This window comes from Camellia sinensis, chromosome 11 (genome assembly GCF_055761805.1).
Source record: "Camellia sinensis isolate YWXY chromosome 11, ASM5576180v1, whole genome shotgun sequence".
In the NCBI taxonomy this organism is placed as follows: Eukaryota; Viridiplantae; Streptophyta; class Magnoliopsida; order Ericales; family Theaceae; genus Camellia; species Camellia sinensis.
The window spans coordinates 51,281,122-51,296,106 of record NC_138971.1 but is presented as its reverse complement, the minus strand read 5'-3'; positions in this window follow the sequence as shown (position 1 = coordinate 51,296,106).

The following is a 14,985-nucleotide window of genomic DNA, read 5'->3' as shown; positions in this document are numbered from 1 at the left end:
GGCGACTCTGTATCTGGCAAAGCAGTCCATTTTTGGCACTTCTTTCAAAAATATGTTTTCTCAAAACGATTTGCCGGATTTGGACTCTTTGGTTCAGATTAAGAACCGTGACAATTTGAGAGTCCGAGCTGTAGTGACCCCAAATGAACAGAACGGGACTTAATCCTCCCAGGGCGTTCGGGGACGTTTACAGTTTCTGGCGACTCCGCTGGGGATTTAGAGAACTTGACTCGAACTCATGATATCGGTTTTTGACTACACTTGTGTGTTTCTTTGCATTGCATTTGCATTGGTGCACCTAGGACATCGTGTTTGCCATCTGCTATTCCTGAACGGTTTGCCGGAGGCTTGTCTTGTCAAGGCATGACCATAAGGCTGACCGGTTGTGGGCTCTGCCAGTATGGGAACACAAACCCCGGTTTTACCGGGGCACCCTTTTTGACCATTCGACCTAGTGCATATTCGGATCCATAGTGACCATTCCAAACTAGGACAGGTTGCTTACCCGATATAGGTTGTTTGAAACCGCTGCGTGCGTAGTGAAACCCTAGCTCCTGACAAAATAGGACAGGGAAACCTTACCCCAACATAGGGGTGTTTTGGATCTCACTTATCTGTTATGTGCTTTAGAGTGCGTCTCTACAGGAATGCATGTATCAGTGTATGAGTTTGGGCATCAGGCCTGCGGGCACCATTTTGCGAATTTGGGCATCAGGCCTGCGGGCATTACTATCAGTATTTGGGAGTCAGCTTTACCTGTGGGTATCAGACTCAGATTTTGAGGTCAAATTTTGGGGCAGAATTCAGTAGAGGGCACACTCATTCAACTATGCTCGTATCTGTTCAGATGGAATCAGGCTGAGATACTGTCTGTTTTCTCTTTTGCAAGGTAGTCTGGGAACCATAGCTTCAGAAGGCTCCGATATCCCCCGAGGTTCATCGAACTTGTGCTGATAGACTTTGTTAGGTCAGAGATTCAGTCCAAGGGCAATCAGTCTTCCTTTGCCAGAGGCAGGGTAAAAGGGTTAGCCGGACACAGATCATCGGTTCAGCAGTTACCAGATCAGTGGCCCTTATCCACCCCACCAGTGAACAGTCAGGCTGAGGTCTCGGTTTCTACTGCAGGGATAGATACCAATCAGTCAGATGGAACAGCAAAACACGTCAGGGATGGAGGCCATGATGTGCCAGATGCAAGAAAGTATGAAACTCATGCAGCAGGATGCTGCCCGTCAGGAGGAATTTTCCAAACAGCAGGCTGCGATCATGGCTCAGCAGGCCGAGCTCATCATCAAGCTGCAACAGCAAAGCGATGCGTCCGCTTCACAACAAGTTCCTCCCCCAACAGGAGCTCCAGCACCTTGGAAGACGCCAAACGTCCAGGATGATATGGACATTCCAAGCGGGCCGGCTCCGCCCCCAATCTTACCCCAGCTGTCTAAAGCACCAATCAACCCATCGGACTCTCCCTTTGAGCTCGAAGTAGACCATACAGCGTTGACGTTGAGCAAGCTTGAAAAGTTGTTCAAGAAATCCCAGGGGGTAAAGTCCATCCCCGGCAATGAGGACGGGTACACCGACGCAGCTGTAACTCTGCCGGACAGGTTCAAGATGCCTCACATCGACCGTTTTGATGGGTCAGGAGATCCCATGGTCCACTTGAGCTTGTTTTCAGATGTTTTGCACCCGATGGGCTTGACAAGATTGCAAAAGCTCTCCCTTTTTGGCCGGACCCTGTCGGGTATTGCAGTCACCTGGTATGCCAAATTGGAGGATTCAGTAAAACAAAGCTGGGATGAGATGGCCGAGGCCTTCGTCGCACAATATTCATACAATACCCAAATCGAGATTACGACCCGTGATCTTGAGACGATGAGACAGGAGCCGAAGGAGAGCTTCTCAGAATTCGTGACCCACTGGAGGGCGAAGGCCTCGATGATGACCATTAGGCCAACGGATAAGGATCAAATACGAATGATTGTGCGCAATCTCCAGCCTAAGCTAATGCAGAAAATGATCGTGATCCCCTTCCCTACCTTTTCAGATTTGCATGAGATGGGAGTGCAGATCGAGGATGCTATGAAGCACGGCCTTTTTGACCAGGAGGAGCAGCCCAGGAGGACATTTTCCCGCAGTTCGAATGCGACCACCAGTGGCGATGCAGCTGCAAGATCTTCTGATATGGGCATGGTGGCTACCACCGTATCAAAAATAGCTACCCCATTCGCCGGTGCGTCCGGAAGTAGCTCGCAAGCAGCCCAACATCCACCCCAAGCCAAGAAGGTTTTCACCCCACTTTTTATGCCTTTGTCAAAGGCTCTAGGGGCTTTGATCAAGAAAGGGCATCTGAAGCCCCTAGAGCCGCAGCCATTACCAAAGAACCTCCCTCTCTCGCACAACCCAGCCGACTACTGTGCCTTCCATCAGCGAGCTGGCCATGACACTGGCATGTGCTTTCGTCTCCTCCACGAAATACAAGATCTGATCGACAACGGGGTCATCCTCGCACCAGGTCCTGCAAAGTCTATCGGCACTTGATCAGTGAACTTGTAGGGGATAATGTGATGTGATCGAGGGATGAACCACCTGCGGGCGGCGCTCAGTTTACTCCAGATATGGCGTATGGCACGCACCGTTTTGACCAGTTGGCGAATGCTACATTCTGACTTGGGTATTGAGTCAGTCTTGTCGTTTTGTTTTGAGTCTGTCGTTTTGTTTTGAGTCAGTCTCTTTTGTTTTGGGTTTGTCTTGTTGTGTCGAGTCAGTCCTATTGTATAGGAGTCGGGTGATTCCAGGGGGGGTGTTACCTCGGGCATCACCATTTTGTTTTGTGTCTGTCTTTTTCGTTTTGTTTTGAGTCTGTTTCTGCCAAGGAGCCAGTAACACCAAAAGATTTGAATGAAACAGCAGTAATTTTTGCACTTCTGTGTTCGCTTCTGCCGTGTGCTAGTTGTGACGGAATCTGAATGAAATGGCAGTGCATTCCACCTGCTCTCTTGTGCCCCAGAATCATTGCATCGACCTAAGTTTTCCAAAACTTTTTGAACACTGCAGTGAAAACGAAGAGGAAGGAATTCCTCGGGATTTGCAAAACTTTGATCATTTGACAGAAAGAGAGGCGTGCTAAGCCCTTAATGAATGAAATCATGCTTGTTAGCATGAGTACTGAGAAGGACCCTGGCTTGATCCAGACTGGTTTCACACTATCTTCAGCACGAGTGATTTGTCACTTTCTTAAAAACTTTCAAAAACAAAATGTTTTGCGCGGTCCTGCGAAGACTTGTGTGGAATCGCTCTTGAGATTGTGCAGTTTAGGATCGCTCTCAGCCTCGAGACTCAACCCCTTCGCTTCCAAACCTTGAAACTTGAATTCAGAAGGTTCAACGGTCAACTATGATGTGAGGCTTGTGTGGCCAGATTCAAAGCAGCCCTCGAACAAGAGGCAAGGAAATTGGGTCAAGAAGATCAGGTCTCATCAGGAGAAACTTACGAAGCTAGAACAACAGCCATTCTCCTGGATTCAGACGACTTCGGGATCTCAAAACCATTTGACATGGACAGAGCTACACTTTTACCCTTGAGAGGCTTGTTGGGCCGAAAACCCGGAAGGGCGACCCAGGCAAAAGTTAGAGCAAGAGAAAAATACAAAAAAAGAAGCAATACAAAAATGCAAAAGAAAACACAAAAGAGAACAAAAAAAGAAAGATGCAAAGAAAAGAACAAAAAAAAAGGAAAAAGAAATGAAAAGAATTGAAAACAAAAGAAGAACAAAGCTCGCAAGGTCGAAAACCCGCAACGGGCGCCTTGGCAAAAGTTAGAGCCTTAAAAGGAGAGGTTAATACCCGAGTGTACCTTAACCCCGAACTACGTGAGGCTTGATTCCCATCTTTGGGATACGTAGGCAACTTCATTCTGAAGTCCAGCCGTAAAACAATTCGATTGTGTCCATGTAATGGTTTTGATCATCTTTGCCTTCTCTGTATCCGAGAGATGGATTGTGTTCGTCACTCTGAGGATTGCCTACGATGTGCTGCGGTGCTATCCAAACAAGGGACAACTTTCCGTTGCCATTCAAATGCGCTGCAGTGCCATCCAAACAAGGGGCAACTTTTCGTTGCCATTCAAATGCGCCGCGGTGCCGTTCAAACAAGGGGCAACTTTCCGTTGCCATTCAATGCGCCGCGGTGCCGTTCAAACAAGGGGCAACTTTCCGTTGCCATTCAATGCGCCGCGGTGCCGTTCAAACAAGGGGCAACTTTCCGTTGCCATTCAATGCGCCGCGGTGCCGTTCAAACAAGGGGCAACTTTCCGTTGCCATTCAATGCGCCGCGGTGCCGTTCAAACAAGGGGCCGTTGCCATGCAGTTCCCCTCAAGCAAGGGGCAATCTTCCTTCGAATCCGAAGTTGTGCATCTCAAGAGTAGGTTCCGTGCTCGTTGGGCAGTGGTCGTTTGCAAAAATAGTTTTTGAGAATTTTTACTGAGGTTGACTAACCTTTTCGAAAAGTATTGAATTTTCAAAACTGGACCATTTCTTGGACCCAAAAGAGAAAAAATTTCAGTGCTCACAGCCTAACTTGCATGATTTTAAATCCGAAAATTGAACAAGCATGTTAATCTAACTCTCATTTTGGTCAAAAAATTTTTTAGGAGAAAACTAAAAAAAAATGGTCAAAATGATGAACTAGGGGCACAGTTGAGTCAGGCTTCCTGTCTTTCCCATTGTCAACATACTTGCCAAGAAGGGCACTCTACTTGCCAGAATAAGGCACAACCGAAGTTAACAGCAAAAGGGCAGAAAGCTCTCTCATCCCCCAAGTAGCGAGGTATCAAGCCGAGTGCGAAGCACGAATTGGAATGGATCGAGATGCTCCATTCCCTCATCCGACGCATCGACAGATGTCACCGAAGAAAATAGCTGCGAGCTGATTATGCTAGGGACACGAGCCCACAATTTGCTGTTTATCCATCAACCACCCAGGGGAGGGATGAAAAATGAGAGATTGAAGAATAGAGAGATGTGTGATGAGAGGAAAAGTGAGAAGAGGGCTTTTTCAGGAAAACAGAGCTTGAGGGCCGAGTGATGTGAGAACCACAAATGAAAGAGGGTGGGATACACTACCCGGTGAAACAGGCTCCCTGTGCACGTCTGTGTGTCGTGTCTTTTGTTTTGTTTATCTCGATTCTTGTTTTGAGTCGTTTCGAGTCGTTTCGAGTGTCACTCGATGTGTCTAGGTTGTGTGCCTTTTATTTCCTTGTTGAGTCGTTTTGCTGTGTTCAGTCATAGGCTCAATACTTGGTCGAAAGCTCATCTCTGAATTTCAAAAATAAAATCATTTCGTGCTCCGAGTGCCATGCCATTCTCCACATTTGTACAAAACAAAATTTGTTCTTTCGTAAAATCGCAGGATTCAATCCAGGTCATGTGAGAACAGTAGAACTAGGACCTATTTGAAGCTATATGGGTTCCAGACTAGAAAGCAAAAGAAAAGAGGAAATGTTGGGTATCTGAGTTTGTTTCAACTTCAGTAAGTTTCGAGACTACATTCTGTGTGTACCTCTTCAAGTCTTGCCAAAGCTCCGAAGTATGAGTGTGCCTCTACCTCAAGCTCAAGATCAAGTCTGCTTCAATGCCAGAATGGCAATCGAAGTGCTCCCTCAGAAAACCAGCCCCTGCCAGATACATCTTGGCTGTGTTTGCAATGAGTTCCTAGGAGACCAACTGCGACGGTGGAAACTAGAGTTCGAACGGCTATTGCCTAGAACGCAAAGGTTCGGGATTTCTGAGACTAAAGTCTGGTTTAAATACCCAGGGGTGTATCCTCGACTTGAAATCTGTATGGCAGCCTCATAGATTGAGATAGCATGTGAATGCGCCTCGATTCTGGATACTGAATCAACCTAGTCTGTCACCCCGTTGGAGAATAGGGAAAGTTGTGAACATGGCCAGGAAGGAAAGGTAGTAACTGCGGTTTGGAAGCACAATCAAGAAAATGCAAGGAGAACTCACTCTTTTCAGCTCAAAATGTTTCTGCGGAATTTTCAACTCATGTCTTAGATGTGTAGCTCATCGTCAGTCGGCATGCACGAGGTGTATCCTTTTTGGAATGTATCATGACCCCTCCGAGAGGTAAATCGGAGGTTGCGTTTGGAATTTGGTCTACTTTAGGCTTGTATTCCCTTATTCGGTATTTTTGTTTCAAACGGGTGTTGTCACGCGCGTTCCATTGGCATTGTTATGCTCATTCATTGCATTGTTATGCACATCTATCTAGCATTGTTATGCTCATTCATTGCATTGTTATGCACATCTATCTAGCATTGTTATGCTCATTCCTTGCATTGTTATGCACATTTATCTAGCATTGTTATGCTCATTCGTTGCATTGTTATGCACATCTATCTAGCATTGTTATGCTCATTCGTTGCATTGTTATGCACATCTATCTAGCATTGTTATGCACATCTATCTGGCATTGTTATGCTCATTCGTTGCATTGTTATGCACATCTATCTGGCATTGTTATGCTCATTCGTTGCATTGTTGTGCACATCTATCTAGCATTGTTATGGTAATTATTTGCATTGTTATGTACACTTCACCTGCATCGTTATGCACCTTTTCACTTGCAATTGTCGTCTTTTCTCCTCTCGCATGCAATGCGTTAGGGCATCTTTGGTTTCGAACTTTCGGATGAGTTCCGACGTTCATTCATATCTTTCCTTCCTAGCATGTGATATGCTGAGAGGTTTTCTCTTACGTGTGATACGTTGAGAAATTTACCTTTTCTCTCTTGCGTGTGATATGCTGAGAGGTTTTCTCTTGCGTGTGATACGCTAAGAAATTTATCTTTTCTCTCTTGCATGTGATATGCTGAGAGGTTTTCTCTTGCGTGTGATACGCTGAGAAATTTATCTTTCCTCCCTAGCATGTGATATGCTGAGAGGTTTTCTCTTACGTGTGATACGTTGAGAAATTTACCTTTCCTCCCTTGCATGTGATATGCTGAGAGGTTTTCTCTTGCGTGTGATACGCTGAGAAATTTGTCTTTCCTCCCTTGCATGTGATATGCTGAGAGGTTTTCTCTTGCGTGTGATACGCTGAGAAATTTGTCTTTCCTCCCTTGCATGTGATATGCTGAGAGGTTTTCTCTTGCGTGTGATACGCTGAGAAATTTATCTTTCCTCCCTTGCATGTGATATGCTGAGAGGTTTTCTCTTGCGTGTGATACGCTGAGAAATTTATCTTTCCTCCCTTGCATGTGATATGCTGAGAGGTTTTCTCTTGCGTGTGATACGTTGAGAAATTTATCTTTCCTCCCTTGCATGTGATATGCTGAGGGGTTTTCTCTTGTGTGTGATACGCTGAGAAGTTTACCTTCCCTCTTTTGCGTGTGATACGCTGAGAGGTTTACCTTCTTCCTCTCCTACGTGTGATACGTAGAGAGATGTTGTTTGTGAGACTCCAGGTATTCTCAGTAGTCGCTTTTAGCCTTCTCCGCATGAGACGCAATGAGAATTGCGTAATTTTCTTACATCCTTTCTGCATGAAATGTAGTTAGATTTGTATTCACTTGCTTAAAACTGTGGCATGATATGCTTCATTACAGCTTTCTTGACATGATCATCAGTTATGATCAGCTGCTTGCATTGTCGTTTTGCATTTTGCCCCTGCCTGCGGGCACATTTCCTCGCTATTTTGTATGTTAGTCTAAGTCTTCGGCCTTGTTAAAATGGGTCGTCTCTGGGCTTTGACATTCAATCCCGTCACTTGTGACTTCCGAGTTCTGTCAAAGAGGGGCAACTGTTGACACCCCATTTTTGACCGACCTTAAGACTCAGACGTCACCGATTGAGAGCTTGGTGATATTGCATAATGTGCTTGTTCAGAAGTCTCAGAGTCACGGCCGTGAGCCCTGCCTCCAGACTTCCGAACCCTCTTTTGTGCTTTGCCTCGGTTTGCGAACCAGGCTCAGTTTTTGCTGTTTCTTTTCCTGAGGGGAGGGAGAGGTCCAGTAGACCATCTCTCAGTGGTCGTGGGCTACATTTTGTGGCCGCAGGCCATTTTGCCCATTTCGGAGTCCGGTTTTCGATTTTTCGGGACCGTTGGCCGTGTGCCTCAGTTCGGGACCGCCTAACCATCTCCGTTTGCTCTAATTTTTGGCATGCTTCCTTTTTACGCCCTTTTGAGGGACACTGGGGTCTGAGAAACCCACTTCGTGGCTGATTGCCACTTTCGGTGCTCGGCAGCCCATTTTCGGGACCCCGAACTGCGTGTTTTGGCCCCCGAGCCTTCGTTTTGCATCGGTTTTCGTTCATTTTTGGTAGGTGGCTCTGCTTTATCACCAGGAAGGTCACTGGAGGGTGGGAGGCCAGCAATTATCTCGGCAACCATTTATATTCCATTTTTCGCCCTCCGACGCCCGCTTTTCGCACTTCCGAGCCAATGTTGAACACCTTGGGGCCACTTTCTTCAACCCCAAACCACATATTTGTGATGTACATACATGGGAGGACCCTAAAAGTTTATGGCCGGCCACTAATGTTGCTTGACCCTTTTGAACCCCTCCTTCCGGGCTAATGTTGAACACCTTGGGGCCACTTTCTTCAACCACAAACCACATATTTGTGATGTACACACATGGGAGGACCCTAAAAGTTTATGGCCGGCCATTAATTCCATTTGAACCTTTTGAACCCCTCCTCAAAATGGCTTGTTCTCCCTCCTGTTTTAGAATTTCCAAATTCGAACCACAGGGTTGTGAAGAGGAGACTTGGGAGGCCACCTTTTTGTGGTGGCCGGCCACTATTTAAACTTGACCCTTTTGACCCCTAGCCGGCCGGCTAGGGGATGTGGCCGGCCGGCCACCTGCAACAAAAATACTTGGCCGGCCATGATCCTCACACTGTTCACTTTACAGCTGTATAGCTTTATCCCCCAGAAAATATCTGTATCCGGGGGATATTTTGTGGGGGAAAGTTTGCCTCATTTTTCCCCCACCTTTACACCCTCTTTTGTTCCATATAACCAAGGGCCAACACTTATTTTTGGGGTTAGAAAATTTGCTCGTCAAGCTTGAATACAAAACTCCCTCTCCATCTCCCTCATTTCCTTGAAAATCTTCAAGTTCTACACTACCATTTCTTCTACACCACCAAGCTCTACCACCACCACTCCAATCCAGCAGCAAGGGGAGGAATTCCAGCAGCTAAGAGGCAACAAATTTGGCCCAAGAAGCAACAAAAGAATTGGTCTTCAAGGGTGAGTTGCAATTTCCCCTTTTTTGGCCCATTTCTTGTATCTTTTGCAAGCCATACATGCTTATTGTTTTGAGCTCCGACAAAAACTGAAAAAGTCGTTTTTTTGAGCTCATTTTCATGTCTCATTAAGGGCTCAACCCTGTTTGAGCCCTCCATCTTGCACTTGCTTCAATACCCTCCTTGTATGTCAATATTTTGCATGCTTTTTCTAACCTACGTGTGGTCTATTTTGGAGTTTCTCATGAACTGTAAGTAGGCTTATTTTGAGCCCCTCTTCAACATTGAAGAAGGACTCATCTTTGTTTGGGACCTCCATGTACCACTTGTCTTTGTATCCATCTTTGGTCCCCAATTCTTGTATGACATGGCAGCCTATCTTGGTTCCATTTTTGGTCATTTTACAGAGCTAGAAAAGTTCTTATTTTGGCCCATTCTTCATGTTTCATTGAGGGCCTTTCATGGTTTGAGGCATATTTGCTACACTTGCCTTTATATTCTCTCTTTGGTCCCTATTTTTGCATGTTTTGGCAGCCTATCATGCTTCGGTTTTTGGCCTTTTTACAGTACTAAAAATAGTCTTATTTTGGCCCATTCTTCATGTTTCATTAAGGGTCTTTGGCTGTTTGATGAATATTTTGCATACTTTGTGTTATAGCCACTTTTGAGCCTCATTTTGCATTGCATTTCTAGCATGTTTGTATACTGTTTTGGAGTTTTTACAGTTCTGTAAATAGTCATATTTTTGGTCCCTCTTCAATGTTGTAGAAGGGCATTTTTCAGTTTGGGCTTTGCATATACCACTTGCCTCTTTGGCCACATTTTGGCCCTTTTCTTGCATGGGAGTGCAGCCATACCTGTGTTTGTTTTGGGATTTTTACAGTTCTGGAAAACATCATATTTTGGGCCCCTCTTCAATGTTGTTGAAGGGCCCTAACCTATTTGGAGTTAGCAGCTGTGAGTTGCTTCATAATCTCTTGTTTAGGGCCATTTTTGCATGCCATTGTTGCCCTATCTTTGTTTGCTGTTTGGCCATGTTTTGAACTGGAAAAATGCTTATCTTGGGATTTCCTTGCTTCTGTATTTTCATCGCATGTCCATATTGTGCATGTTTGGTATAGCTATAGGCCATTTCGGGCGCCAAAATTCATATTTCGGGACTATTCCATGCATCGGGTGTACTTTCGCCTCGTTTCGGGGCTGTTTTCCCCCACATTTCAGTGCTTAAATTCCATTAGCATGTTTGCATATCATTTCCATGCCATTGCATTGCGTATGCCATTGCCTCGGTTTGCGTGCCCGCGTACACGCATTTCGAGGCACTTCATTTTCATCTATCGGCCTCTTATGTGAGTGTGGCTGAGGCTCTCTCATATTAGTGTAAGCCCATATCACATTTCCATGTCATTTGCATTGCATATGTCATTGCCTCGGTTCGCGTGCCCGTGTGCACGCATTTCGAGGCATCTCATTTTTACAGCATAGTGCATACTAGGTTGTATCTTAGATCGCATTCTGTCATTTTCTCGATTCGCATGCCCGTGTGCACGCATTTCGAGGCATCTCATCTTCATAGTATTGTGTATGTTAGGATTGTATCTTAGTCGCATTTCATGCATGTCATGCATATTGCATCGTGTTCAGGATAGGAGTTAGTCCGGGCACGGGAAACGAGGTACATTTCGTACTCCGAGTGACGGAATGTATCTCAATTCCCCAGTCACCGACACTCCGGATTATCCATGATGGAGTTAGGTTTTAGCTGTGTTTTTGTGTGCATTCATCCTATATTGAATTGTGCATTTCGACTCCTCGGCCATCATGCCTCGGTATGCGTGATTGGTGGCACGAGGATCGAGGCATGCATATATTTGTGAAAATACATTGCTATGCCCCTTTCCTGCTCTCTGTTGCAGCAAAATGAAGAATCGGCAACTTTTCGGAACTTGGCACGCATTTCAAGAATAATTGCTAAACAGAGGTTAATTGGGGCATCCCGGTGGATTTCCGCGCAAGACAGCCCAAACATACATCATTCATCAGGAGCAAGGCAGTCCCTGGCTTGCATGCCAGTTTTATAGTTTTCTTAGTTAATTTGTTAATTAATTAGGAATTTGTATATTATTCGGACTATAATATTTGGACTGTAGTATTCTTTCATTCGGGATTGTATTATTTATTCGGACCCTCTGCGCGAGGGCATAACTGTAATAAGTGTGCGTGTGTGTGTTGTATGTCTTCCAACTCCACGTCTTTCTCCCTTTTATTTATCCGCTTATGATGGTTAGATTAGGGCATGTTTTAATTAGCATACAGTATGACAGCATGTTTGCATCATTCATCTGTATTGCATGCACCGGGCTCGGCGCATCATACTAACTGCATTATACTTTCAATTCCAAATTGAATACATGATAGTTGTAGCATTTCATATGCCATCTTAGAATAGCCGAGCCTGCTATAGTTGCATTTTTTTGCATGTGTTGCATTAGGCATTTTTTGTATACTTAGGATCATGCATGATTTCTAATGTAGTTTCTATTTTGGCTTGGAGTACTCGGTGAGTTTTATGCTTTAGCATCCTTGCATGCGTGTGAGTGACTGCCATGAATAGCATGCTTACCATGAGGCTATATGCTTATGTGCTATAACTGCCTGAATGCCTGTAGGTGAAGGTTGGGTTACTTGGATTGGAATAAATCATTGAGTGTGAGTTTTAAGCCCACTAGATAGTGGCAAAACCATCTTTTCTAAACCAACCTGCGGGTGGCAAAATCTGCATTTTAAGCCTACCTGCGGGTAGCAAACCATTTTCAAAAAAGCGAACATGAAATGTTTTGTTCCAATTCAGGCAACTCAGTCTATACTTATATGCTGTGCGCATCACATAGTAACCTAGGCTAATAACCGGAATAAGAACACACAATGCTTTCAAAAATAGATATCATGGTTAGTAGAGGCCGATCTTTGATCGGGCGAGCGGGGGTGTTCACGAAGTGACCTTCCCCAATCGTACCCAAGTTCCCGAGCCGAGGCAACTTTGGTGATGACAGACACGTGGCCTTTGGCACCGAGTCAGGGTTTCCTAAATTTCCCATAAAAAAACATTTAGGTGGCGACTCTGTATCTGGCAAAGCAGTTCATTTTTGGCACTTCTTTCAAAAATCTGTTTTCTCAAAACGATTTGTCGGATTTGGACTCTTTGGTTCAGATTAAGAACCGTGACAATTTGAGAGTCCGAGCTGTAGTGACCCCAAATGAACAGAACGGGACTTAATCCTCCCAGGGCGTTCGGGGACGTCTATAGATACGCCGTTATTGTTTTAGCAATATTTAATTTACTCATCTTTTTAAGGGAATGTTTTAGCAATATTTAATTTACTCATCGTTTTAGCAACAGACAGCAGTAGTCTCACCCAAAATAGTGAAAAGCAAAAATCTTCATTAATAACAACAAAAATCTTCATTCATAGAGTGAATACAGATAGTCATCATTTTATACATGAAGATTACCCTAAGTAAATAAAAGTCTATTAAAAAACAAAACATGTTTGCAAGAACATACATTAAAAAATTCCAAAAACAAAACAAGCGTCGCCCAAATCAATCTTCGGGGTCAGACTCAAGCGGCTCAACGTCCACTTGCTCATAGGGAATCAGCATGGCCAATGTCACATCAACGGCAACAAGGGCTTTGAGCCAGCCATGTTTGAATTCTCAATTCTTGAATTTGGGGACTTCTTCTACGTAATTTTCAAGGGCGGCGCCCTTCCCAACCTCGAACGCTTTGGAAGGCTCGGAGTCGGCTATTTCCTTCACCTTCTTCGACTCTTCCAATTCAGCCTCCAGCTTAGCAATTGCCTCTTGAGCTAACTTGAGCACACCTTCGCTCACGTTTGCCCTCTTCTCAGCGGCCAATCTGAGCTGGTCAGAATTTCTCGCCCTTTCCATCTCGGCCTCGGCCCTTGCACTTTCCATCTTCGCCCTCGGCGCTTCGAACTCGGCCCTGCTCCTCTCGCCCTCAACTTCCGATTTTCAACAGCCAATTTGTTTGATGGCGTCATGCTGGCGCCGGCCTATCTCGGCTATCCTTCAGACTGTCTGCAAAACAGGAAATTAAAACCAAAACAATATAAGAATAAAAGCGAAAGACAGGATCAACTTATATACCAAAAAAGCCGACTGAGCGGCTAACGCTATTGCCAACAAATCCGGCTCCGCCCGGAAAGTCGCCTTATCAGCCGGCAATGAGACCGACGAAGCCATGCTCAACGCCACGGCTGGGTCTTTCATAGCCGACGCGTCAAAGGAGATCGGCATGTTTTTTATTTTTGGTTGAACGACAAAAGGCACAACCACATCTGACTCCTTTAAGCGCGGCCATTTGTCAACGGGGTTTTCTTTAGAGCTGACCTCGACCTCGGCAGGACGTTTCTCCCCCCTTCGCTCACCCTCCTGATTCGCTTGCTCTATCGGCTCCGACTCGGCATTTCAAGTTTGAGCCGTCACCACCTCGATAACAGGCAAGGAGGGCTCAGCATTGGCGGCGGGTGGCACTTCCGATCGAATGGCCTCTGCTCTCCGCCGCGCGGCCATTCTTTCGGCGTTCTTTTTTTGGCGAGTTGTGTGAGTGATAACCCAGCCATGTCTTTAGGGTACGCACCGAGAAGGTCTTCTAAACTAGTAAAGACGTCGTCGAAGGAAACGTCCCCTCGGCCTGAAGTGGACGGAGGGTTGGTTGAATTCAGGCCGGCTTCCTCAAAGGCCAACTTCAAAGCCTCGTCTACTTCGGCTTCAGACTGGTTTGACTCTTCAGCGACCTCATCAGCTACCTTCGCCTGCTCCGAGTCGGATCCACCCAAACCAACTTGCTGCAAGTTTTTGAAGTTGGTTAAAACAAGAGCCGTAAGAGACTCTTCGCCCCTCAGAATTGGGATGTTTTCTACCGCCGAAAACGTCGTATACGTCAGCTCGTATCGAAGAAGAATATGGGCCGCCCTCCCTTGTTTCTGAAGGCTTGGACGGCCGAAGTATTTGAGCGCGACTTCAATTTCCGGAAGAACGGTGTCGTCGGTTGAAATCAAAACTTTCTTCAAATCGTTTCCTGCACAAGAAAGACCATGAGACCACAAAAATGAAACCTTGTAAATATAAGAAAAATAAACGCAAGGAACTATACGGCCACCTAGTTCGCCCCTCCGTCTAGGAATAGGATCTAGGCGGTCCTCGCCTTCGCCAAATTCCCAGTTACCTCGGACAACGACCATGACCTCATCGACTCGCTTGCCAGAGCTAGAAAGCATAGTCACTAATTGATGGTCGGTATCCTTGGCCCTGAGGAAATAGCACCCATGCCGGCCAGAAGACTTGGCCAAGGCATAACAATGCCGAATAGCAGGTATGTCGAGATTAATCCTAAGGTGACGGTTTAACTTTATAATCCCCATTACGATTCGAAAAAAGTTTACATTAGGTTGGGAAAGGATTAGACCCCAATGGTGAAGGACAACCCTAAGGAATAGGTGATGAGGGAAATGGACTCCGCCCTCTACAATTAATAAAAGAGGGAAGACAATTGTGCTTTCATCAGCCCTCTCCATATCAAGGGTGTTATCTGTCACAAGTGACAGACGGACATCATCCGGGATGAAAAAATGGCGTCGAAAGCCAAAGACTCGATCCGTGGAGAGGAGGTCTTTCAAATGCTTTGCCATTTTTGTCAGCCTATA